Raw genomic sequence first — 24,380 nt, forward strand, 5'->3', positions numbered from 1 at the left:
TGGAGACGCACGCCGGGGCCCTCGGCAGGCTCTTGGGGCTCCCGGAGGCGGCGGCTAGCGTCTACGGCCATACCACCCTGAACGCGCCCGATCTCGTCTGATCTCGGAAGCTAAGCAGGGTCGGGCCTGGTTAGTACTTGGATGGGAGACCGCCTGGGAATACCGGGTGCTGTAGGCTTTTGCTCCTCCCTCCCTCGCTGCTCCTTTTGTCTTCGGGGACTTCGCCACCACCCCCCCCACCACCACCACCACCCCCAGCACCACCACCACCACCACCACCACAACGACCCACCGTGACCACGACCCCGACCCCGTCCGGGCCACCCGCCAGACCCACGCACACCGAATCCTCACAGCTACGTCCCCGAATCCTCTCCCCTCCCCACACTCTCCTGGGGCGCGCGCCCGCGACACGGGTCACCAGCGAGGTTGGTCCCAGGCCACGTTGGGGACCGCTCCCCAACTGCCCTCCAGGCGGGCGGGGAGGGACGTGCGGAAGCCATGAGAAAGTGGGTCCTGCACCCCAGCGGGCCCCACAGCGGGACGCGCCACACCTGGGCTCGCCACAAGGTGGTGCACTGGGTCCAGGGCAAGACGCCAGGGGACAGAGAAGCAGGGAGCCTCAGTCGGGTGCTGCTCCACGTCGCGCTCCGTCGCTCAACCCAAGACAGGGCAGCCAGCGCGCGACCTCTACGTGGGATCCCGCCTCCCACGGCAGAGCCTGCGGTCACAGGGACAGAGGGCGCAGGCCGCCAGAGCTCCGGATGCCAGCGGCAGCTCCCCGTCCCGCTCAAAGGGAGGGAGGGCCGCCGCTGGCGCCCAGTCGCCTGTGCCACCCTCCGGGTCTCAAAGCACTCCTCAGTCAGCTCAAGGACCGGGGCCACCTGGCCTTCGGGGTCACATGGGCTTGGGCACGACGGAAGGGACCGCTTGCCCCCGTGGAACAGACATTCTCCCCGTGGACAACCTCAGGTGCCGGGACCCTCTGCTCCGCCTTGGAAAACCCACCTTCTGCAATGTATGCCCAACGCAATCAGGCCGAGCAGATTGACCCCCTCGGCCCGGCCCCAGTGTGTGATGGGGCTCTGTGCGTGAGGGCTTGCTCTTCCCCACCTACACCAGGCACGGCATCTAACACACACACACACACACACACACACCACGCAGAGACACCCAGACCACGCACGCACGCACGGGGACGCACCCTCCTCTCCCCCACCCCACACACGAGCAGCCGAAGGACAAGAGGGTATGGCTGGGGCCTGAGCGGGAACAAGCGAAGCCTTGGTTTGCGGCCCCTCGGCCAACTGCATCAGGATTTTTGTCTGGGCTCGGAGGCCAGAGGATCTCTGCCATTTGCTAGCAGGGCCAGGGATGGCAGGAGGGTGGGTACGGGGCTCAGCCAGGGCCAGTTCTGCTGGCACGATCCTGTAGCACGTGGCCGCGTAGCACGGGGCCGGGTCTGAAGGAGGCCAAGCAGGGGCACAAGACCCAGCAGCGGCACAGGGAAGAGGCCCAGGGCACCCAGGAGCAGACGAGACCCGGGAGTCGTGCGTGCTTGGCGTGGCCGCGGGCCCCGTGACGCCCGAGGACTCGAGTTCTCAGCCCCGTGTAGTGGCCGCGAAGGCCTGCCTGGGAGAAACGCCCCGGGAGGCCGGCAGGAACCCGGGATCGGAAGGGATGTGGAGGGGCCCCGGGTCGGAGGAGATGGCTTTGGCTGTGTTTGGTTTTGTTTCTTCTTCCCAAGATCCCGGGTGTGAAAGGGGCCAGAGGTGAAGTCCTGGGCTGGAAAGCCTCACGATTCAGCCCCGCAGCCCCAGGCCCTGAGTGTGGAGGAGGGCGGAGCGGGTCGGCGAAGGGCGCGGCTGCCGTTTTCCTGATGGGCTGGAGGGGCAGTGTCGCTTTCCGGACGAAGAGGACCGGAAGGGTCCCCGAGACCTCCGCTGGGAGCCACGCACCCACCCAAGGATACGGCTCCAGGAGGCGACGGAGGAGGGCGGCTGCTTGCCCTGGCCCGAGCTGTGCGTCCCCCGCCTTGGCCACAGCAGTGGACATTCCCAGAAGAACAAGCGCCCGAGAGCACTGAGAAATTTTCCCCCGAGAAAACTTGACCCTCGTCCTGGCAGCAGGACACCTCGGGAAGAAAGCCACCCAGCGGCCACCTGGGCGAGACCGGCTGCCCGAGCAGGCGCGCGGGGCCTCTGGCCGCTGGCCCCGGGCTGCCAGCCCCCACCCGGACTCCCAGCCGTGCCAGGAGAGCAGCGTGGAGACGCACGCCGGGGCCCTCGGCAGGCTCTTGGGGCTCCCGGAGGCGGCGGCTAGCGTCTACGGCCATACCACCCTGAACGCGCCCGATCTCGTCTGATCTCGGAAGCTAAGCAGGGTCGGGCCTGGTTAGTACTTGGATGGGAGACCGCCTGGGAATACCGGGTGCTGTAAGCTTTTGCTCCTCCCTCCCTCGCTGCTCCTTTTGTCTTCGGGGACTTCGCCACCACCCCCCCCACCACCACCACCCCCAGCACCACCACCACCACCACCACCACAACGACCCACCGTGACCACGACCCCGACCCCGTCCGGGCCACCGCCAGACCCACGCACACCGAATCCTCACAGCTACGTCCCCGAATCCTCTCCCCTCCCCACACTCTCCTGGGGCGCGCGCCCGCGACACGGGTCACCAGCGAGGTTGGTCCCAGGCCACGTTGGGGACCGCTCCCCAACTGCCCTCCAGGCGGGCGGGGAGGGACGTGCGGAAGCCATGAGAAAGTGGGTCCTGCACCCCAGCGGGCCCCACAGCGGGACGCGCCACACCTGGGCTCGCCACAAGGTGGTGCACTGGGTCCAGGGCAAGACGCCAGGGGACAGAGAAGCAGGGAGCCTCAGTCGGGTGCTGCTCCACGTCGCGCTCCGTCGCTCAACCCAAGACAGGGCAGCCAGCGCGCGACCTCTACGTGGGATCCCGCCTCCCACGGCAGAGCCTGCGGTCACAGGGACAGAGGGCGCAGGCCGCCAGAGCTCCGGATGCCAGCGGCAGCTCCCCGTCCCGCTCAAAGGGAGGGAGGGCCGCCGCTGGCGCCCAGTCGCCTGTGCCACCCTCCGGGTCTCAAAGCACTCCTCAGTCAGCTCAAGGACCGGGGCCACCTGGCCTTCGGGGTCACATGGGCTTGGGCACGACGGAAGGGACCGCTTGCCCCCGTGGAACAGACATTCTCCCCGTGGACAACCTCAGGTGCCGGGACCCTCTGCTCCGCCTTGGAAAACCCACCTTCTGCAATGTATGCCCAACGCAATCAGGCCGAGCAGATTGACCCCCTCGGCCCGGCCCCAGTGTGTGATGGGGCTCTGTGCGTGAGGGCTTGCTCTTCCCCACCTACACCAGGCACGGCATCTAACACACACACACACACACACACACACACACGCAGAGACACCCAGACCACGCACGCACGCACGGGGACGCACCCTCCTCTCCCCCACCCCACACACGAGCAGCCGAAGGACAAGAGGGTATGGCTGGGGCCTGAGCGGGAACAAGCGAAGCCTTGGTTTGCGGCCCCTCGGCCAACTGCATCAGGATTTTTGTCTGGGCTCGGAGGCCAGAGGATCTCTGCCATTTGCTAGCAGGGCCAGGGATGGCAGGAGGGTGGGTACGGGGCTCAGCCAGGGCCAGTTCTGCTGGCACGATCCTGTAGCACGTGGCCGCGTAGCACGGGGCCGGGTCTGAAGGAGGCCAAGCAGGGGCACAAGACCCAGCAGCGGCACAGGGAAGAGGCCCAGGGCACCCAGGAGCAGACGAGACCCGGGAGTCGTGCGTGCTTGGCGTGGCCGCGGGCCCCGTGACGCCCGAGGACTCGAGTGCTCAGCCCCGTGTAGTGGCCGCGAAGGCCTGCCTGGGAGAAACGCCCCGGGAGGCCGGCAGGAACCCGGGATCGGAAGGGATGTGGAGGGGCCCCGGGTCGGAGGAGATGGCTTTGGCTGTGTTTGGTTTTGTTTCTTCTTCCCAAGATCCCGGGTGTGAAAGGGGCCAGAGGTGAAGTCCTGGGCTGGAAAGCCTCACGATTCAGCCCCGCAGCCCCAGGCCCTGAGTGTGGAGGAGGGCGGAGCGGGTCGGCGAAGGGCGCGGCTGCCGTTTTCCTGATGGGCTGGAGGGGCAGTGGCGCTTTCCGGACGAAGAGGACCGGAAGGGTCCCCGAGACCTCCGCTGGGAGCCACGCACCCACCCAAGGATACGGCTCCAGGAGGCGACGGAGGAGGGCGGCTGCTTGCCCTGGCCCGAGCTGTGCGTCCCCCGCCTTGGCCACAGCAGTGGACATTCCCAGAAGAACAAGCGCCCGAGAGCACTGAGAAATTTTCCCCCGAGAAAACTTGACCCTCGTCCTGGCAGCAGGACACCTCGGGAAGAAAGCCACCCAGCGGCCACCTGGGCGAGACCGGCTGCCCGAGCAGGCGCGCGGGGCCTCTGGCCGCTGGCCCCGGGCTGCCAGCCCCCACCCGGACTCCCAGCCGTGCCAGGAGAGCAGCGTGGAGACGCACGCCGGGGCCCTCGGCAGGCTCTTGGGGCTCCCGGAGGCGGCGGCTAGCGTCTACGGCCATACCACCCTGAACGCGCCCGATCTCGTCTGATCTCGGAAGCTAAGCAGGGTCGGGCCTGGTTAGTACTTGGATGGGAGACCGCCTGGGAATACCGGGTGCTGTAGGCTTTTGCTCCTCCCTCCCTCGCTGCTCCTTTTGTCTTCGGGGACTTCGCCACCACCCCCCCCACCACCACCACCACCCCCAGCACCACCACCACCACCACCACCACAACGACCCACCGTGACCACGACCCCGACCCCGTCCGGGCCACCCGCCAGACCCACGCACACCGAATCCTCACAGCTACGTCCCCGAATCCTCTCCCCTCCCCACACTCTCCTGGGGCGCGCGCCCGCGACACGGGTCACCAGCGAGGTTGGTCCCAGGCCACGTTGGGGACCGCTCCCCAACTGCCCTCCAGGCGGGCGGGGAGGGACGTGCGGAAGCCATGAGAAAGTGGGTCCTGCACCCCAGCGGGCCCCACAGCGGGACGCGCCACACCTGGGCTCGCCACAAGGTGGTGCACTGGGTCCAGGGCAAGACGCCAGGGGACAGAGAAGCAGGGAGCCTCAGTCGGGTGCTGCTCCACGTCGCGCTCCGTCGCTCAACCCAAGACAGGGCAGCCAGCGCGCGACCTCTACGTGGGATCCCGCCTCCCACGGCAGAGCCTGCGGTCACAGGGACAGAGGGCGCAGGCCGCCAGAGCTCCGGATGCCAGCGGCAGCTCCCCGTCCCGCTCAAAGGGAGGGAGGGCCGCCGCTGGCGCCCAGTCGCCTGTGCCACCCTCCGGGTCTCAAAGCACTCCTCAGTCAGCTCAAGGACCGGGGCCACCTGGCCTTCGGGGTCACATGGGCTTGGGCACGACGGAAGGGACCGCTTGCCCCCGTGGAACAGACATTCTCCCCGTGGACAACCTCAGGTGCCGGGACCCTCTGCTCCGCCTTGGAAAACCCACCTTCTGCAATGTATGCCCAACGCAATCAGGCCGAGCAGATTGACCCCCTCGGCCCGGCCCCAGTGTGTGATGGGGCTCTGTGCGTGAGGGCTTGCTCTTCCCCACCTACACCAGGCACGGCATCTAACACACACACACACACACACACACACACACACCACGCAGAGACACCCAGACCACGCACGCACGCACGGGGACGCACCCTCCTCTCCCCCACCCCACACACGAGCAGCCGAAGGACAAGAGGGTATGGCTGGGGCCTGAGCGGGAACAAGCGAAGCCTTGGTTTGCGGCCCCTCGGCCAACTGCATCAGGATTTTTGTCTGGGCTCGGAGGCCAGAGGATCTCTGCCATTTGCTAGCAGGGCCAGGGATGGCAGGAGGGTGGGTACGGGGCTCAGCCAGGGCCAGTTCTGCTGGCACGATCCTGTAGCACGTGGCCGCGTAGCACGGGGCCGGGTCTGAAGGAGGCCAAGCAGGGGCACAAGACCCAGCAGCGGCACAGGGAAGAGGCCCAGGGCACCCAGGAGCAGACGAGACCCGGGAGTCGTGCGTGCTTGGCGTGGCCGCGGGCCCCGTGACGCCCGAGGACTCGAGTGCTCAGCCCCGTGTAGTGGCCGCGAAGGCCTGCCTGGGAGAAACGCCCCGGGAGGCCGGCAGGAACCCGGGATCGGAAGGGATGTGGAGGGGCCCCGGGTCGGAGGAGATGGCTTTGGCTGTGTTTGGTTTTGTTTCTTCTTCCCAAGATCCCGGGTGTGAAAGGGGCCAGAGGTGAAGTCCTGGGCTGGAAAGCCTCACGATTCAGCCCCGCAGCCCCAGGCCCTGAGTGTGGAGGAGGGCGGAGCGGGTCGGCGAAGGGCGCGGCTGCCGTTTTCCTGATGGGCTGGAGGGGCAGTGGCGCTTTCCGGACGAAGAGGACCGGAAGGGTCCCCGAGACCTCCGCTGGGAGCCACGCACCCACCCAAGGATACGGCTCCAGGAGGCGACGGAGGAGGGCGGCTGCTTGCCCTGGCCCGAGCTGTGCGTCCCCCGCCTTGGCCACAGCAGTGGACATTCCCAGAAGAACAAGCGCCCGAGAGCACTGAGAAATTTTCCCCCGAGAAAACTTGACCCTCGTCCTGGCAGCAGGACACCTCGGGAAGAAAGCCACCCAGCGGCCACCTGGGCGAGACCGGCTGCCCGAGCAGGCGCGCGGGGCCTCTGGCCGCTGGCCCCGGGCTGCCAGCCCCCACCCGGACTCCCAGCCGTGCCAGGAGAGCAGCGTGGAGACGCACGCCGGGGCCCTCGGCAGGCTCTTGGGGCTCCCGGAGGCGGCGGCTAGCGTCTACGGCCATACCACCCTGAACGCGCCCGATCTCGTCTGATCTCGGAAGCTAAGCAGGGTCGGGCCTGGTTAGTACTTGGATGGGAGACCGCCTGGGAATACCGGGTGCTGTAGGCTTTTGCTCCTCCCTCCCTCGCTGCTCCTTTTGTCTTCGGGGACTTCGCCACCACCCCCCCCACCACCACCACCACCCCCAGCACCACCACCACCACCACCACCACAACGACCCACCGTGACCACGACCCCGACCCCGTCCGGGCCACCCGCCAGACCCACGCACACCGAATCCTCACAGCTACGTCCCCGAATCCTCTCCCCTCCCCACACTCTCCTGGGGCGCGCGCCCGCGACACGGGTCACCAGCGAGGTTGGTCCCAGGCCACGTTGGGGACCGCTCCCCAACTGCCCTCCAGGCGGGCGGGGAGGGACGTGCGGAAGCCATGAGAAAGTGGGTCCTGCACCCCAGCGGGCCCCACAGCGGGACGCGCCACACCTGGGCTCGCCACAAGGTGGTGCACTGGGTCCAGGGCAAGACGCCAGGGGACAGAGAAGCAGGGAGCCTCAGTCGGGTGCTGCTCCACGTCGCGCTCCGTCGCTCAACCCAAGACAGGGCAGCCAGCGCGCGACCTCTACGTGGGATCCCGCCTCCCACGGCAGAGCCTGCGGTCACAGGGACAGAGGGCGCAGGCCGCCAGAGCTCCGGATGCCAGCGGCAGCTCCCCGTCCCGCTCAAAGGGAGGGAGGGCCGCCGCTGGCGCCCAGTCGCCTGTGCCACCCTCCGGGTCTCAAAGCACTCCTCAGTCAGCTCAAGGACCGGGGCCACCTGGCCTTCGGGGTCACATGGGCTTGGGCACGACGGAAGGGACCGCTTGCCCCCGTGGAACAGACATTCTCCCCGTGGACAACCTCAGGTGCCGGGACCCTCTGCTCCGCCTTGGAAAACCCACCTTCTGCAATGTATGCCCAACGCAATCAGGCCGAGCAGATTGACCCCCTCGGCCCGGCCCCAGTGTGTGATGGGGCTCTGTGCGTGAGGGCTTGCTCTTCCCCACCTACACCAGGCACGGCATCTAACACACACACACACACACACACACACACACCACGCAGAGACACCCAGACCACGCACGCACGCACGGGGACGCACCCTCCTCTCCCCCACCCCACACACGAGCAGCCGAAGGACAAGAGGGTATGGCTGGGGCCTGAGCGGGAACAAGCGAAGCCTTGGTTTGCGGCCCCTCGGCCAACTGCATCAGGATTTTTGTCTGGGCTCGGAGGCCAGAGGATCTCTGCCATTTGCTAGCAGGGCCAGGGATGGCAGGAGGGTGGGTACGGGGCTCAGCCAGGGCCAGTTCTGCTGGCACGATCCTGTAGCACGTGGCCGCGTAGCACGGGGCCGGGTCTGAAGGAGGCCAAGCAGGGGCACAAGACCCAGCAGCGGCACAGGGAAGAGGCCCAGGGCACCCAGGAGCAGACGAGACCCGGGAGTCGTGCGTGCTTGGCGTGGCCGCGGGCCCCGTGACGCCCGAGGACTCGAGTGCTCAGCCCCGTGTAGTGGCCGCGAAGGCCTGCCTGGGAGAAACGCCCCGGGAGGCCGGCAGGAACCCGGGATCGGAAGGGATGTGGAGGGGCCCCGGGTCGGAGGAGATGGCTTTGGCTGTGTTTGGTTTTGTTTCTTCTTCCCAAGATCCCGGGTGTGAAAGGGGCCAGAGGTGAAGTCCTGGGCTGGAAAGCCTCACGATTCAGCCCCGCAGCCCCAGGCCCTGAGTGTGGAGGAGGGCGGAGCGGGTCGGCGAAGGGCGCGGCTGCCGTTTTCCTGATGGGCTGGAGGGGCAGTGGCGCTTTCCGGACGAAGAGGACCGGAAGGGTCCCCGAGACCTCCGCTGGGAGCCACGCACCCACCCAAGGATACGGCTCCAGGAGGCGACGGAGGAGGGCGGCTGCTTGCCCTGGCCCGAGCTGTGCGTCCCCCGCCTTGGCCACAGCAGTGGACATTCCCAGAAGAACAAGCGCCCGAGAGCACTGAGAAATTTTCCCCCGAGAAAACTTGACCCTCGTCCTGGCAGCAGGACACCTCGGGAAGAAAGCCACCCAGCGGCCACCTGGGCGAGACCGGCTGCCCGAGCAGGCGCGCGGGGCCTCTGGCCGCTGGCCCCGGGCTGCCAGCCCCCACCCGGACTCCCAGCCGTGCCAGGAGAGCAGCGTGGAGACGCACGCCGGGGCCCTCGGCAGGCTCTTGGGGCTCCCGGAGGCGGCGGCTAGCGTCTACGGCCATACCACCCTGAACGCGCCCGATCTCGTCTGATCTCGGAAGCTAAGCAGGGTCGGGCCTGGTTAGTACTTGGATGGGAGACCGCCTGGGAATACCGGGTGCTGTAGGCTTTTGCTCCTCCCTCCCTCGCTGCTCCTTTTGTCTTCGGGGACTTCGCCACCACCCCCCCCACCACCACCACCACCCCCAGCACCACCACCACCACCACCACCACAACGACCCACCGTGACCACGACCCCGACCCCGTCCGGGCCACCCGCCAGACCCACGCACACCGAATCCTCACAGCTACGTCCCCGAATCCTCTCCCCTCCCCACACTCTCCTGGGGCGCGCGCCCGCGACACGGGTCACCAGCGAGGTTGGTCCCAGGCCACGTTGGGGACCGCTCCCCAACTGCCCTCCAGGCGGGCGGGGAGGGACGTGCGGAAGCCATGAGAAAGTGGGTCCTGCACCCCAGCGGGCCCCACAGCGGGACGCGCCACACCTGGGCTCGCCACAAGGTGGTGCACTGGGTCCAGGGCAAGACGCCAGGGGACAGAGAAGCAGGGAGCCTCAGTCGGGTGCTGCTCCACGTCGCGCTCCGTCGCTCAACCCAAGACAGGGCAGCCAGCGCGCGACCTCTACGTGGGATCCCGCCTCCCACGGCAGAGCCTGCGGTCACAGGGACAGAGGGCGCAGGCCGCCAGAGCTCCGGATGCCAGCGGCAGCTCCCCGTCCCGCTCAAAGGGAGGGAGGGCCGCCGCTGGCGCCCAGTCGCCTGTGCCACCCTCCGGGTCTCAAAGCACTCCTCAGTCAGCTCAAGGACCGGGGCCACCTGGCCTTCGGGGTCACATGGGCTTGGGCACGACGGAAGGGACCGCTTGCCCCCGTGGAACAGACATTCTCCCCGTGGACAACCTCAGGTGCCGGGACCCTCTGCTCCGCCTTGGAAAACCCACCTTCTGCAATGTATGCCCAACGCAATCAGGCCGAGCAGATTGACCCCCTCGGCCCGGCCCCAGTGTGTGATGGGGCTCTGTGCGTGAGGGCTTGCTCTTCCCCACCTACACCAGGCACGGCATCTAACACACACACACACACACACACACACACACCACGCAGAGACACCCAGACCACGCACGCACGCACGGGGACGCACCCTCCTCTCCCCCACCCCACACACGAGCAGCCGAAGGACAAGAGGGTATGGCTGGGGCCTGAGCGGGAACAAGCGAAGCCTTGGTTTGCGGCCCCTCGGCCAACTGCATCAGGATTTTTGTCTGGGCTCGGAGGCCAGAGGATCTCTGCCATTTGCTAGCAGGGCCAGGGATGGCAGGAGGGTGGGTACGGGGCTCAGCCAGGGCCAGTTCTGCTGGCACGATCCTGTAGCACGTGGCCGCGTAGCACGGGGCCGGGTCTGAAGGAGGCCAAGCAGGGGCACAAGACCCAGCAGCGGCACAGGGAAGAGGCCCAGGGCACCCAGGAGCAGACGAGACCCGGGAGTCGTGCGTGCTTGGCGTGGCCGCGGGCCCCGTGACGCCCGAGGACTCGAGTGCTCAGCCCCGTGTAGTGGCCGCGAAGGCCTGCCTGGGAGAAACGCCCCGGGAGGCCGGCAGGAACCCGGGATCGGAAGGGATGTGGAGGGGCCCCGGGTCGGAGGAGATGGCTTTGGCTGTGTTTGGTTTTGTTTCTTCTTCCCAAGATCCCGGGTGTGAAAGGGGCCAGAGGTGAAGTCCTGGGCTGGAAAGCCTCACGATTCAGCCCCGCAGCCCCAGGCCCTGAGTGTGGAGGAGGGCGGAGCGGGTCGGCGAAGGGCGCGGCTGCCGTTTTCCTGATGGGCTGGAGGGGCAGTGGCGCTTTCCGGACGAAGAGGACCGGAAGGGTCCCCGAGACCTCCGCTGGGAGCCACGCACCCACCCAAGGATACGGCTCCAGGAGGCGACGGAGGAGGGCGGCTGCTTGCCCTGGCCCGAGCTGTGCGTCCCCCGCCTTGGCCACAGCAGTGGACATTCCCAGAAGAACAAGCGCCCGAGAGCACTGAGAAATTTTCCCCCGAGAAAACTTGACCCTCGTCCTGGCAGCAGGACACCTCGGGAAGAAAGCCACCCAGCGGCCACCTGGGCGAGACCGGCTGCCCGAGCAGGCGCGCGGGGCCTCTGGCCGCTGGCCCCGGGCTGCCAGCCCCCACCCGGACTCCCAGCCGTGCCAGGAGAGCAGCGTGGAGACGCACGCCGGGGCCCTCGGCAGGCTCTTGGGGCTCCCGGAGGCGGCGGCTAGCGTCTACGGCCATACCACCCTGAACGCGCCCGATCTCGTCTGATCTCGGAAGCTAAGCAGGGTCGGGCCTGGTTAGTACTTGGATGGGAGACCGCCTGGGAATACCGGGTGCTGTAGGCTTTTGCTCCTCCCTCCCTCGCTGCTCCTTTTGTCTTCGGGGACTTCGCCACCACCCCCCCCACCACCACCACCACCCCCAGCACCACCACCACCACCACCACCACAACGACCCACCGTGACCACGACCCCGACCCCGTCCGGGCCACCCGCCAGACCCACGCACACCGAATCCTCACAGCTACGTCCCCGAATCCTCTCCCCTCCCCACACTCTCCTGGGGCGCGCGCCCGCGACACGGGTCACCAGCGAGGTTGGTCCCAGGCCACGTTGGGGACCGCTCCCCAACTGCCCTCCAGGCGGGCGGGGAGGGACGTGCGGAAGCCATGAGAAAGTGGGTCCTGCACCCCAGCGGGCCCCACAGCGGGACGCGCCACACCTGGGCTCGCCACAAGGTGGTGCACTGGGTCCAGGGCAAGACGCCAGGGGACAGAGAAGCAGGGAGCCTCAGTCGGGTGCTGCTCCACGTCGCGCTCCGTCGCTCAACCCAAGACAGGGCAGCCAGCGCGCGACCTCTACGTGGGATCCCGCCTCCCACGGCAGAGCCTGCGGTCACAGGGACAGAGGGCGCAGGCCGCCAGAGCTCCGGATGCCAGCGGCAGCTCCCCGTCCCGCTCAAAGGGAGGGAGGGCCGCCGCTGGCGCCCAGTCGCCTGTGCCACCCTCCGGGTCTCAAAGCACTCCTCAGTCAGCTCAAGGACCGGGGCCACCTGGCCTTCGGGGTCACATGGGCTTGGGCACGACGGAAGGGACCGCTTGCCCCCGTGGAACAGACATTCTCCCCGTGGACAACCTCAGGTGCCGGGACCCTCTGCTCCGCCTTGGAAAACCCACCTTCTGCAATGTATGCCCAACGCAATCAGGCCGAGCAGATTGACCCCCTCGGCCCGGCCCCAGTGTGTGATGGGGCTCTGTGCGTGAGGGCTTGCTCTTCCCCACCTACACCAGGCACGGCATCTAACACACACACACACACACACACACACACACCACGCAGAGACACCCAGACCACGCACGCACGCACGGGGACGCACCCTCCTCTCCCCCACCCCACACACGAGCAGCCGAAGGACAAGAGGGTATGGCTGGGGCCTGAGCGGGAACAAGCGAAGCCTTGGTTTGCGGCCCCTCGGCCAACTGCATCAGGATTTTTGTCTGGGCTCGGAGGCCAGAGGATCTCTGCCATTTGCTAGCAGGGCCAGGGATGGCAGGAGGGTGGGTACGGGGCTCAGCCAGGGCCAGTTCTGCTGGCACGATCCTGTAGCACGTGGCCGCGTAGCACGGGGCCGGGTCTGAAGGAGGCCAAGCAGGGGCACAAGACCCAGCAGCGGCACAGGGAAGAGGCCCAGGGCACCCAGGAGCAGACGAGACCCGGGAGTCGTGCGTGCTTGGCGTGGCCGCGGGCCCCGTGACGCCCGAGGACTCGAGTGCTCAGCCCCGTGTAGTGGCCGCGAAGGCCTGCCTGGGAGAAACGCCCCGGGAGGCCGGCAGGAACCCGGGATCGGAAGGGATGTGGAGGGGCCCCGGGTCGGAGGAGATGGCTTTGGCTGTGTTTGGTTTTGTTTCTTCTTCCCAAGATCCCGGGTGTGAAAGGGGCCAGAGGTGAAGTCCTGGGCTGGAAAGCCTCACGATTCAGCCCCGCAGCCCCAGGCCCTGAGTGTGGAGGAGGGCGGAGCGGGTCGGCGAAGGGCGCGGCTGCCGTTTTCCTGATGGGCTGGAGGGGCAGTGGCGCTTTCCGGACGAAGAGGACCGGAAGGGTCCCCGAGACCTCCGCTGGGAGCCACGCACCCACCCAAGGATACGGCTCCAGGAGGCGACGGAGGAGGGCGGCTGCTTGCCCTGGCCCGAGCTGTGCGTCCCCCGCCTTGGCCACAGCAGTGGACATTCCCAGAAGAACAAGCGCCCGAGAGCACTGAGAAATTTTCCCCCGAGAAAACTTGACCCTCGTCCTGGCAGCAGGACACCTCGGGAAGAAAGCCACCCAGCGGCCACCTGGGCGAGACCGGCTGCCCGAGCAGGCGCGCGGGGCCTCTGGCCGCTGGCCCCGGGCTGCCAGCCCCCACCCGGACTCCCAGCCGTGCCAGGAGAGCAGCGTGGAGACGCACGCCGGGGCCCTCGGCAGGCTCTTGGGGCTCCCGGAGGCGGCGGCTAGCGTCTACGGCCATACCACCCTGAACGCGCCCGATCTCGTCTGATCTCGGAAGCTAAGCAGGGTCGGGCCTGGTTAGTACTTGGATGGGAGACCGCCTGGGAATACCGGGTGCTGTAGGCTTTTGCTCCTCCCTCCCTCGCTGCTCCTTTTGTCTTCGGGGACTTCGCCACCACCCCCCCCACCACCACCACCACCCCCAGCACCACCACCACCACCACCACCACAACGACCCACCGTGACCACGACCCCGACCCCGTCCGGGCCACCCGCCAGACCCACGCACACCGAATCCTCACAGCTACGTCCCCGAATCCTCTCCCCTCCCCACACTCTCCTGGGGCGCGCGCCCGCGACACGGGTCACCAGCGAGGTTGGTCCCAGGCCACGTTGGGGACCGCTCCCCAACTGCCCTCCAGGCGGGCGGGGAGGGACGTGCGGAAGCCATGAGAAAGTGGGTCCTGCACCCCAGCGGGCCCCACAGCGGGACGCGCCACACCTGGGCTCGCCACAAGGTGGTGCACTGGGTCCAGGGCAAGACGCCAGGGGACAGAGAAGCAGGGAGCCTCAGTCGGGTGCTGCTCCACGTCGCGCTCCGTCGCTCAACCCAAGACAGGGCAGCCAGCGCGCGACCTCTACGTGGGATCCCGCCTCCCACGGCAGAGCCTGCGGTCACAGGGACAGAGGGCGCAGGCCGCCAGAGCTCCGGATGCCAGCGGCAGCTCCCCGTCCCGCTCAAAGGGAGGGAGGGCCGCCGCTGGCGCCCAGTCGCCTGTGCCACCCTCCGGGTCTCAAAGCACTCCTCAGTCAGCTCAAGGACCGGGGCCACCTGGCCTTCGGGGTCACATGGGCTTGGGCACGACGGAAGGGACCGCTTGCCCCCGTGGAACAGACATTCTCCCCGTGGACAACCTCAGGTGCCGGGACCCTCTGCTCCGCCTTGGAAAACCCACCTTCTGCAATGTATGCCCAACGCAATCAGGCCGAGCAGATTGACCCCCTCGGCCCGGCCCCAGTGTGTGATGGGGCTCTGTGCGTGAGGGCTTGCTCTTCCCCACCTACACCAGGCACGGCATCTAACACACACACACACACACACACACACACACACCACGCAGAGACACCCAGACCACGCACGCACGCACGGGGACGCACCCTCCTCTCCCCCACCCCACACACGAGCAGCCGAAGGACAAGAGGGTATGGCTGGGGCCTGAGCGGGAACAAGCGAAGCCTTGGTTTGCGGCCCCTCGGCCAACTGCATCAGGATTTTTGTCTGGGCTCGGAGGCCAGAGGATCTCTGCCATTTGCTAGCAGGGCCAGGGATGGCAGGAGGGTGGGTACGGGGCTCAGCCAGGGCCAGTTCTGCTGGCACGATCCTGTAGCACGTGGCCGCGTAGCACGGGGCCGGGTCTGAAGGAGGCCAAGCAGGGGCACAAGACCCAGCAGCGGCACAGGGAAGAGGCCCAGGGCACCCAGGAGCAGACGAGACCCGGGAGTCGTGCGTGCTTGGCGTGGCCGCGGGCCCCGTGACGCCCGAGGACTCGAGTGCTCAGCCCCGTGTAGTGGCCGCGAAGGCCTGCCTGGGAGAAACGCCCCGGGAGGCCGGCAGGAACCCGGGATCGGAAGGGATGTGGAGGGGCCCCGGGTCGGAGGAGATGGCTTTGGCTGTGTTTGGTTTTGTTTCTTCTTCCCAAGATCCCGGGTGTGAAAGGGGCCAGAGGTGAAGTCCTGGGCTGGAAAGCCTCACGATTCAGCCCCGCAGCCCCAGGCCCTGAGTGTGGAGGAGGGCGGAGCGGGTCGGCGAAGGGCGCGGCTGCCGTTTTCCTGATGGGCTGGAGGGGCAGTGGCGCTTTCCGGACGAAGAGGACCGGAAGGGTCCCCGAGACCTCCGCTGGGAGCCACGCACCCACCCAAGGATACGGCTCCAGGAGGCGACGGAGGAGGGCGGCTGCTTGCCCTGGCCCGAGCTGTGCGTCCCCCGCCTTGGCCACAGCAGTGGACATTCCCAGAAGAACAAGCGCCCGAGAGCACTGAGAAATTTTCCCCCGAGAAAACTTGACCCTCGTCCTGGCAGCAGGACACCTCGGGAAGAAAGCCACCCAGCGGCCACCTGGGCGAGACCGGCTGCCCGAGCAGGCGCGCGGGGCCTCTGGCCGCTGGCCCCGGGCTGCCAGCCCCCACCCGGACTCCCAGCCGTGCCAGGAGAGCAGCGTGGAGACGCACGCCGGGGCCCTCGGCAGGCTCTTGGGGCTCCCGGAGGCGGCGGCTAGCGTCTACGGCCATACCACCCTGAACGCGCCCGATCTCGTCTGATCTCGGAAGCTAAGCAGGGTCGGGCCTGGTTAGTACTTGGATGGGAGACCGCCTGGGAATACCGGGTGCTGTAGGCTTTTGCTCCTCCCTCCCTCGCTGCTCCTTTTGTCTTCGGGGACTTCGCCACCACCCCCCCCACCACCACCACCACCCCCAGCACCACCACCACCACCACCACCACAACGACCCACCGTGACCACGACCCCGACCCCGTCCGGGCCACCCGCCAGACCCACGCACACCGAATCCTCACAGCTACGTCCCCGAATCCTCTCCCCTCCCCACACTCTCCTGGGGCGCGCGCCCGCGACACGGGTCACCAGCGAGGTTGGTCCCAGGCCACGTTGGGGACCGCTCCCCAACTGCCCTCCAGGCGGGCGGGGAGGGACGTGCGGAAGCCATGAGAAAGTGGGTCCTGCACCCCAGCGGGCCCCACAGCGGGACGCGCCACACCTGGGCTCGCCACAAGGTGGTGCACTGGGTCCAGGGCAAGACGCCAGGGGACAGAGAAGCAGGGAGCCTCAGTCGGGTGCTGCTCCACGTCGCGCTCCGTCGCTCAACCCAAGACAGGGCAGCCAGCGCGCGACCTCTACGTGGGATCCCGCCTCCCACGGCAGAGCCTGCGGTCACAGGGACAGAGGGCGCAGGCCGCCAGAGCTCCGGATGCCAGCGGCAGCTCCCCGTCCCGCTCAAAGGGAGGGAGGGCCGCCGCTGGCGCCCAGTCGCCTGTGCCACCCTCCGGGTCTCAAAGCACTCCTCAGTCAGCTCAAGGACCGGGGCCACCTGGCCTTCGGGGTCACATGGGCTTGGGCACGACGGAAGGGACCGCTTGCCCCCGTGGAACAGACATTCTCCCCGTGGACAACCTCAGGTGCCGGGACCCTCTGCTCCGCCTTGGAAAACCCACCTTCTGCAATGTATGCCCAACGCAATCAGGCCGAGCAGATTGACCCCCTCGGCCCGGCCCCAGTGTGTGATGGGGCTCTGTGCGTGAGGGCTTGCTCTTCCCCACCTACACCAGGCACGGCATCTAACACACACACACACACACACACACACACACACCACGCAGAGACACCCAGACCACGCACGCACGCACGGGGACGCACCCTCCTCTCCCCCACCCCACACACGAGCAGCCGAAGGACAAGAGGGTATGGCTGGGGCCTGAGCGGGAACAAGCGAAGCCTTGGTTTGCGGCCCCTCGGCCAACTGCATCAGGATTTTTGTCTGGGCTCGGAGGCCAGAGGATCTCTGCCATTTGCTAGCAGGGCCAGGGATGGCAGGAGGGTGGGTACGGGGCTCAGCCAGGGCCAGTTCTGCTGGCACGATCCTGTAGCACGTGGCCGCGTAGCACGGGGCCGGGTCTGAAGGAGGCCAAGCAGGGGCACAAGACCCAGCAGCGGCACAGGGAAGAGGCCCAGGGCACCCAGGAGCAGACGAGACCCGGGAGTCGTGCGTGCTTGGCGTGGCCGCGGGCCCCGTGACGCCCGAGGACTCGAGTGCTCAGCCCCGTGTAGTGGCCGCGAAGGCCTGCCTGGGAGAAACGCCCCGGGAGGCCGGCAGGAACCCGGGATCGGAAGGGATGTGGAGGGGCCCCGGGTCGGAGGAGATGGCTTTGGCTGTGTTTGGTTTTGTTTCTTCTTCCCAAGATCCCGGGTGTGAAAGGGGCCAGAGGTGAAGTCCTGGGCTGGAAAGCCTCACGATTCAGCCCCGCAGCCCCAGGCCCTGAGTGTGGAGGAGGGCGGAGCGGGTCGGCGAAGGGCGCGGCTGCCGTTTTCCTGATGGGCTGGAGGGGCAGTGGCGCTTTCCGGACGAAGAGGACCGGAAGGGTCCCCGAGACCTCCGCTGGGAGCCACGCACCCACCCAAGGATACGGCTCCAGGAGGCGACGGAGGAGGGCGGCTGCTTGCCCTGGCCCGAGCTGTGCGTCCCCCGCCTTGGCCACAGCAGTGGACATTCCCAGAAGAACAAGCGCCCGAGAGCACTGAGAAATTTTCCCCCGAGAAAACTTGACCCTCGTCCTGGCAGCAGGACACCTCGGGAAGAAAGCCACCCAGCGGCCACCTGGGCGAGACCGGCTGCCCGAGCAGGCGCGCGGGGCCTCTGGCCGCTGGCCCCGGGCTGCCAGCCCCCACCCGGACTCCCAGCCGTGCCAGGAGAGCAGCGTGGAGACGCACGCCGGGGCCCTCGGCAGGCTCTTGGGGCTCCCGGAGGCGGCGGCTAGCGTCTACGGCCATACCACCCTGAACGCGCCCGATCTCGTCTGATCTCGGAAGCTAAGCAGGGTCGGGCCTGGTTAGTACTTGGATGGGAGACCGCCTGGGAATACCGGGTGCTGTAGGCTTTTGCTCCTCCCTCCCTCGCTGCTCCTTTTGTCTTCGGGGACTTCGCCACCACCCCCCCCACCACCACCACCACCCCCAGCACCACCACCACCACCACCACCACAACGACCCACCGTGACCACGACCCCGACCCCGTCCGGGCCACCCGCCAGACCCACGCACACCGAATCCTCACAGCTACGTCCCCGAATCCTCTCCCCTCCCCACACTCTCCTGGGGCGCGCGCCCGCGACACGGGTCACCAGCGAGGTTGGTCCCAGGCCACGTTGGGGACCGCTCCCCAACTGCCCTCCAGGCGGGCGGGGAGGGACGTGCGGAAGCCATGAGAAAGTGGGTCCTGCACCCCAGCGGGCCCCACAGCGGGACGCGCCACACCTGGGCTCGCCACAAGGTGGTGCACTGGGTCCAGGGCAAGACGCCAGGGGACAGAGAAGCAGGGAGCCTCAGTCGGGTGCTGCTCCACGTCGCGCTCCGTCGCTCAACCCAAGACAGGGCAGCCAGCGCGCGACCTCTACGTGGGATCCCGCCTCCCACGGCAGAGCCTGCGGTCACAGGGACAGAGGGCGCAGGCCGCCAGAGCTCCGGATGCCAGCGGCAGCTCCCCGTCCCGCTCAAAGGGAGGGAGGGCCGCCGCTGGCGCCCAGTCGCCTGTGCCACCCTCCGGGTCTCAAAGCACTCCTCAGTCAGCTCAAGGACCGGGGCCACCTGGCCTTCGGGGTCACATGGGCTTGGGCACGACGGAAGGGACCGCTTGCCCCCGTGGAACAGACATTCTCCCCGTGGACAACCTCAGGTGCCGGGACCCTCTGCTCCGCCTTGGAAAACCCACCTTCTGCAATGTATGCCCAACGCAATCAGGCCGAGCAGATTGACCCCCTCGGCCCGGCCCCAGTGTGTGATGGGGCTCTGTGCGTGAGGGCTTGCTCTTCCCCACCTACACCAGGCACGGCATCTAACACACACACACACACACACACACACACACACCACGCAGAGACACCCAGACCACGCACGCACGCACGGGGACGCACCCTCCTCTCCCCCACCCCACACACGAGCAGCCGAAGGACAAGAGGGTATGGCTGGGGCCTGAGCGGGAACAAGCGAAGCCTTGGTTTGCGGCCCCTCGGCCAACTGCATCAGGATTTTTGTCTGGGCTCGGAGGCCAGAGGATCTCTGCCATTTGCTAGCAGGGCCAGGGATGGCAGGAGGGTGGGTACGGGGCTCAGCCAGGGCCAGTTCTGCTGGCACGATCCTGTAGCACGTGGCCGCGTAGCACGGGGCCGGGTCTGAAGGAGGCCAAGCAGGGGCACAAGACCCAGCAGCGGCACAGGGAAGAGGCCCAGGGCACCCAGGAGCAGACGAGACCCGGGAGTCGTGCGTGCTTGGCGTGGCCGCGGGCCCCGTGACGCCCGAGGTAATGGGAGTAAAGACTCAAAATGGTGCCCTCCATCTGTTAGTCTTAGACTTTCTGAGCTGGAGGAATACACATGGTCATTACCATGTTGGATATGGGTGGCTGAGATGGCTGCTAAAGTAGGGAGCTGTCATCCAGACCCATTCAAATCACAGGGACATTAGGTGTGCTTTAGGACTTCCATTTGTTAGACATCTCCTTTTTTTTTTTTTTTTTTTGGTACCAAAACCTGGGATGTCCTCCTTTTTTTTCATCTCTTCCCTCATCCAAGAAACTCTGGAACTTGTTAACATCTCAAAGAAAAAGGCAAATGCAGGTAGTCCTGAAATACAGATAGCTCTGTTTTGTAACTTACTATCCAAGAGATGGGATAGGGTGGCTACCTGCTCTGGTTTTTTGGTTTTTACTTCCTTGTTCTAATGTCTGAGTCTGGTCCTTTAGCTATTTGTAATATGTAACTTATAATATTTTATTTTAAATAATAAAATTTCTCTGACTCCTCATCTATTGCTGCCTTACACTTACTGTTTTCCTCTTACAAAGCATCTAATTGCAACAGAATCTGAAAGTATGAGAATAATCCAATTTCAGACAATTAATAATTGATAATATTTCTCTAATTATTTCACTTTTTTTGTTCTGATGGTACTGGAGTTTCAAATATTTGTTAGCATTTCTTTAGGAGTTAAAAGTTCTTGATCATAGGTAGCAGTTAGACAAGAACTGAGCTAATTTTCAAGGCCATTTTTTGTTGTCATTGTTAACACTTGGCATTCTTTATTTTGGAAAGTAATTATGAACTGTTTTTTTTTAATTTTTTTAAATCAAATCCACCAGTAATTTAAGTGTAAATGTTATTTCTTTATTTTTTTTGCAGTGCTGGGATTTGAACTCAGGTCCTACAAGTTGAGCCACTCAATCACTCCTTTTTTGAGAGGTTTTTTTTTTTTTTTGAGACAGTGTTGCAGAAATATTGTCTGATGAGAAACAAAGTAATACTCAGACAAGTAGGAGAACTTGGACTTTATTTGATGCCAGCGGTCCTAGATGAGCTCACACTCAAAATTCTGGGCCCAGAGCAGTGAAATTACAGGATTCTTATAGGGCAGTTCAGGGAATTGAGTTACGGTGAATGTGCTGGTTGGTAATAAGTGGGCTCATATTGGGGGCTAGGGATGGGGTTGTTGAGGCGGGAGCACTGGGGACCTGTGTCAGGGAATCTGTTTACAGAAGGAGATAAAGAAAGGCAAGAATGGGTGGTTATCTCTGCATGGGGCCTTTTGTCTTGGCCCTGGACCCATTTTATGGCTTAATTAGCAATTTCCTTATAACCTGCTTTTAGGGTGATCTTCCTGTTCAATAGGATCTCTTGAACTAGTTGAGCAGGATGGCTTTGAACTTCAATCCTCCTGATCTCTGTCTCTTGAATAGGGAGGATTACAGTCATGAGCCACAGGTGCAAGACAAGTGTAAACTTTTTAAAGAATATATATATATATTGTGGGGGTGGGTACTAGGGTTTGAACTCAGGACTTCAATCTTGCACTGCAGGTACTCTACCACTTGAGTAACATCTCCAGCCCAGTGTAAGCTTTTAATGCTATCTTTCTACCCCATTTCCTTTAAAATTTATTGAAATAAGTTTATTAGAAGAGAAATATTGTCATTATTCATTATGTGCTATTTTAATATTGCCATTTTATTCATTACTTTCACAGTAGATTGTAGTTGCCTTGTTCTTCAAGTTGAGGCAGGCTAGATTTTGGGACTCTGGTGCCAGAAGGCTTTTCCCAGTGCATTTCATGCTAAACTCATCTCAGGCCAATGCTATCCTTTGCAGTTCTAAATTTTTTTTCTATTGTAAATCCTTTATAGTTGTAGCTCATACAGACAGAAAGAAATCAAGGAAATTGTCCTTTGCTTAAAACATGAATATTGATCACACTTCATGCATGTAATAAGATAGCTGACAGTTAGCATAGGTGCATGAAGCAGGGTGCCCCATGTTGTATGGCATGACCTTGTCAATCAAACCTGTCAATCACCCTAGCCCATCCTGCAAGGGCCGCCCAGATTTTTCCCACCATTTGCCCTTTCAACTTATAAAGGCCCTTTGAAACAAACTGCAGGGAGTACTTCCATCCCAACTAATCAGGATTCAATGCTGCTTTTTCTTGTAGTGGCTTCCCCTCACCTTTAATGATCACTGCTATCACTTTCACTACATTTTCTTTTCTGAATTATTCTCCTGTGAGACGCAAAAGTCTTCTGACCAGTCTTCAGAGACCGCCCATCTGGTAACAAATGTTAAGTGATACAGATGTGGAAGGTCTTTTGTTTGTTCATTTGTTGGTCATTGCTTTTGTTTTGGGTTTTATTAGATTTTTTTGTTTGTTTGTTCTGAGACAAGGTCTAACTATGTAGTCCAGGCAGTTGTGGAATTTGCCATTTTGTTGTCTGAACTTCCCAAGTGCTGAGATTACAGATGTGTACCACCACAGCCAACAGAAAAGCTGTTTAGGTTTTTATTATTATTTTCTTTGTTTTTGAGACAGAGTATTTTTTCATTATGTAACCCAGACTTGATTATATTTAACTAGCAGTCCTCTTGCCTCCACTACAGATTGCTGGGATTACAGGAGTATGACAGAGATTTTAGATTTAGATTTTGATGGCTGTTGTCAAGTTGCTGTCCAGAAAAGTTGTTGCTCTCAGCAGTAAGCTACTTACCTGTTGCTTTGAAGTATGGCCTTTAGCCTGCTTCTCACTCTCTCTCTCTCTTTCTCTTTCCCTCTCTTTCCTTCCTTTTTTTCCCCTTCCTTTACTTTTTTTGACAGTACTGGGGTTGAACTCAGGGACTTTGTGATTGCTAGAGAGGTCCTCTACCACTTGAGGCACACCTCTCAATTCTGAAGTTATTTTAAACAATCAGTTCAGTGTCTGACCTGACCTAGCCAATTCTGCTTTTGCAGGTTGTGGTGTCTATGGGCATTTTGAGATACATAGGTGGGCTTTAACAACTTTGAATGTGTCTATTTTTGGTTTTGTTATAACTCAATTTGCAAGCAAGACAAAGACAGTTGCCTTTCATTCCTAAGACAATAGAGAATGACTGGAGGTGTGGCTGAAGCAGTAGGTTGCCTGCTTTGCAAGCATGAAGCCCTGCGTTCAAACCCCAGTCTCACCAAAAAAAAAAAAGCCATGTGAGGCGGGGGTGGGGGGGGCAATGGGGGAGAAATGGCTCAAAGAATGTATGCACATATGAATAAATGAATAAAGGAGAAAAAAGACAACAGAGAATGAAACTGTTTGTAACCCTTTCCTCCACACACCATCAAGGTTTGGCCACTCCAACAGGTCAGGTACTGGCTAATCTGAGTGACATCCTCAGCTTTGTTGTGTATGTATGGGACTAGGGTTTGAACTCAGGGCTTCACACTTGCAAAGCAGGCACTCTGCCTCAGTTAATTTTTTGGTCTGGTTATTTTGAAGATGGGGCTCTCACAAACCATTTGCCTGGCCTTAAACTGGGATCCTCCAGATCTCAGTCTCCCAAGTGGCTAGGATTACAGGCATGAGACATGGGTGCCCAGCACTTTTTTTTTTTTTTTTGCAGAACTGGGGCTTGAACTCATAGCCTACATCTTGAGCCACTCTATCAGCTCTTTTTTGTGATGGGCTTTTTCCAAGATAAGGTCTCAAACTAATTGTCCCAGGCTGGCTTTGTATCTCATCCTCCTGATCTCTGCCTCCTGAGTAATAAACCAAGTTTATACTTCTCTTTTACAAGTTCTCCTATCTTAGGAACTCTGGGTTTTGTTCCTACCCTTGTCCTTGGGTGAGGAAATCTGGTTGTGGAATGTCTCCAGCCCCTCCCTTTGAGAGAGATCTCCTGCCTCCTCCTGGTAAAGTGTGGCAGGTAACAGGCCTGAGCAGCCCTAGGCTAGGTCTGAGGGGTATCCCTAGTCACAGGGAAATCCTATCACCAAGAACATCTTCCTCTCCCTCTCCATCTCTATCTCCCTCCCATTCTCTTTCTCTCTCTGCTTTCTCCCTCCCTTCTGCTCAGTTTCACTGTGAACCTAAAAGTGGTATAAAAAATAAGTCTATTTGGGTCAGGCACCAGTGACTCACCAGTAATCCTCGATTCTCAGGAGGCAGAGATCAGGAGGATTTTGGCTTGAAGCCAACCAGGGCAAATAGTCTGAGAAATCTTATCTCAAAAAAACCTATCACAAAAAAAGACTGGTAGAGTGGCTTAAGGTGTAAGCCCTGAGTTCAAGTCTAAGCACTGTTTTGAAAAAACAAAAGTACTGTAAGGTTTCTAGCAAAGTCCTCCTCTCACTCCTGTCCATGCCTGCCAGTCAGGTGACACCCACAGGTGCCCTCTCCCCATCTCCTTTTGTATCCTCTGTAGATATTTCCTTATGGTTACCATGATAGGGGCTTCATTTGACATCCTAAAGTCATACTGCTGATGTTCTTGATGTGAATTTATACCATTTATGTTCAATACAATACAAAAGTGCCACTACTGTACAGCTCGAACTGCATCCCATTGTATTTACAGACGTCACAAGAGTTCTGTCTGGATGCATTGTACATCTAAAAACATAGAGTAATAGTTGTTTTGATATACTGGTCT

General features: G+C 62.6%; 9 non-coding genes across 9 annotated transcripts; all 9 read left to right on the forward strand.

The window, feature by feature from the left end:
* The first annotated feature begins 59 nt into the window (after positions 1 to 59).
* Positions 60 to 178, forward strand: LOC141420495 (5S ribosomal RNA). Its single transcript, XR_012445033.1, has one exon. It is a non-coding gene; the product is annotated as a 5S ribosomal RNA (ribosomal RNA).
* Positions 179 to 2,323: 2,145 nt separating this feature from the next.
* Positions 2,324 to 2,442, forward strand: LOC141420503 (5S ribosomal RNA). The gene has a single exon (XR_012445041.1). It is a non-coding gene; the product is annotated as a 5S ribosomal RNA (ribosomal RNA).
* Positions 2,443 to 4,584: 2,142 nt separating this feature from the next.
* LOC141420496 (5S ribosomal RNA) lies at positions 4,585 to 4,703 on the forward strand. The gene has a single exon (XR_012445034.1). It is a non-coding gene; the product is annotated as a 5S ribosomal RNA (ribosomal RNA).
* Positions 4,704 to 6,854: 2,151 nt separating this feature from the next.
* LOC141420497 (5S ribosomal RNA) lies at positions 6,855 to 6,973 on the forward strand. The gene has a single exon (XR_012445035.1). It is a non-coding gene; the product is annotated as a 5S ribosomal RNA (ribosomal RNA).
* Positions 6,974 to 9,122: 2,149 nt separating this feature from the next.
* Positions 9,123 to 9,241, forward strand: LOC141420498 (5S ribosomal RNA). Its single transcript, XR_012445036.1, has one exon. It is a non-coding gene; the product is annotated as a 5S ribosomal RNA (ribosomal RNA).
* A 2,149-nt stretch (positions 9,242 to 11,390) lies between these two features.
* On the forward strand, positions 11,391 to 11,509 carry LOC141420499 (5S ribosomal RNA). The gene has a single exon (XR_012445037.1). It is a non-coding gene; the product is annotated as a 5S ribosomal RNA (ribosomal RNA).
* Positions 11,510 to 13,658: 2,149 nt separating this feature from the next.
* On the forward strand, positions 13,659 to 13,777 carry LOC141420500 (5S ribosomal RNA). The gene has a single exon (XR_012445038.1). It is a non-coding gene; the product is annotated as a 5S ribosomal RNA (ribosomal RNA).
* Positions 13,778 to 15,928: 2,151 nt separating this feature from the next.
* LOC141420501 (5S ribosomal RNA) lies at positions 15,929 to 16,047 on the forward strand. Its single transcript, XR_012445039.1, has one exon. It is a non-coding gene; the product is annotated as a 5S ribosomal RNA (ribosomal RNA).
* A 2,151-nt stretch (positions 16,048 to 18,198) lies between these two features.
* LOC141420502 (5S ribosomal RNA) lies at positions 18,199 to 18,317 on the forward strand. The gene has a single exon (XR_012445040.1). It is a non-coding gene; the product is annotated as a 5S ribosomal RNA (ribosomal RNA).
* Positions 18,318 to 24,380: the final 6,063 nt, after the last annotated feature.

Source organism: Castor canadensis, unplaced genomic scaffold (assembly GCF_047511655.1).
Source record: "Castor canadensis unplaced genomic scaffold, mCasCan1.hap1v2 HAP1_SCAFFOLD_269, whole genome shotgun sequence".
NCBI classification, from domain to species: Eukaryota; Metazoa; Chordata; class Mammalia; order Rodentia; family Castoridae; genus Castor; species Castor canadensis.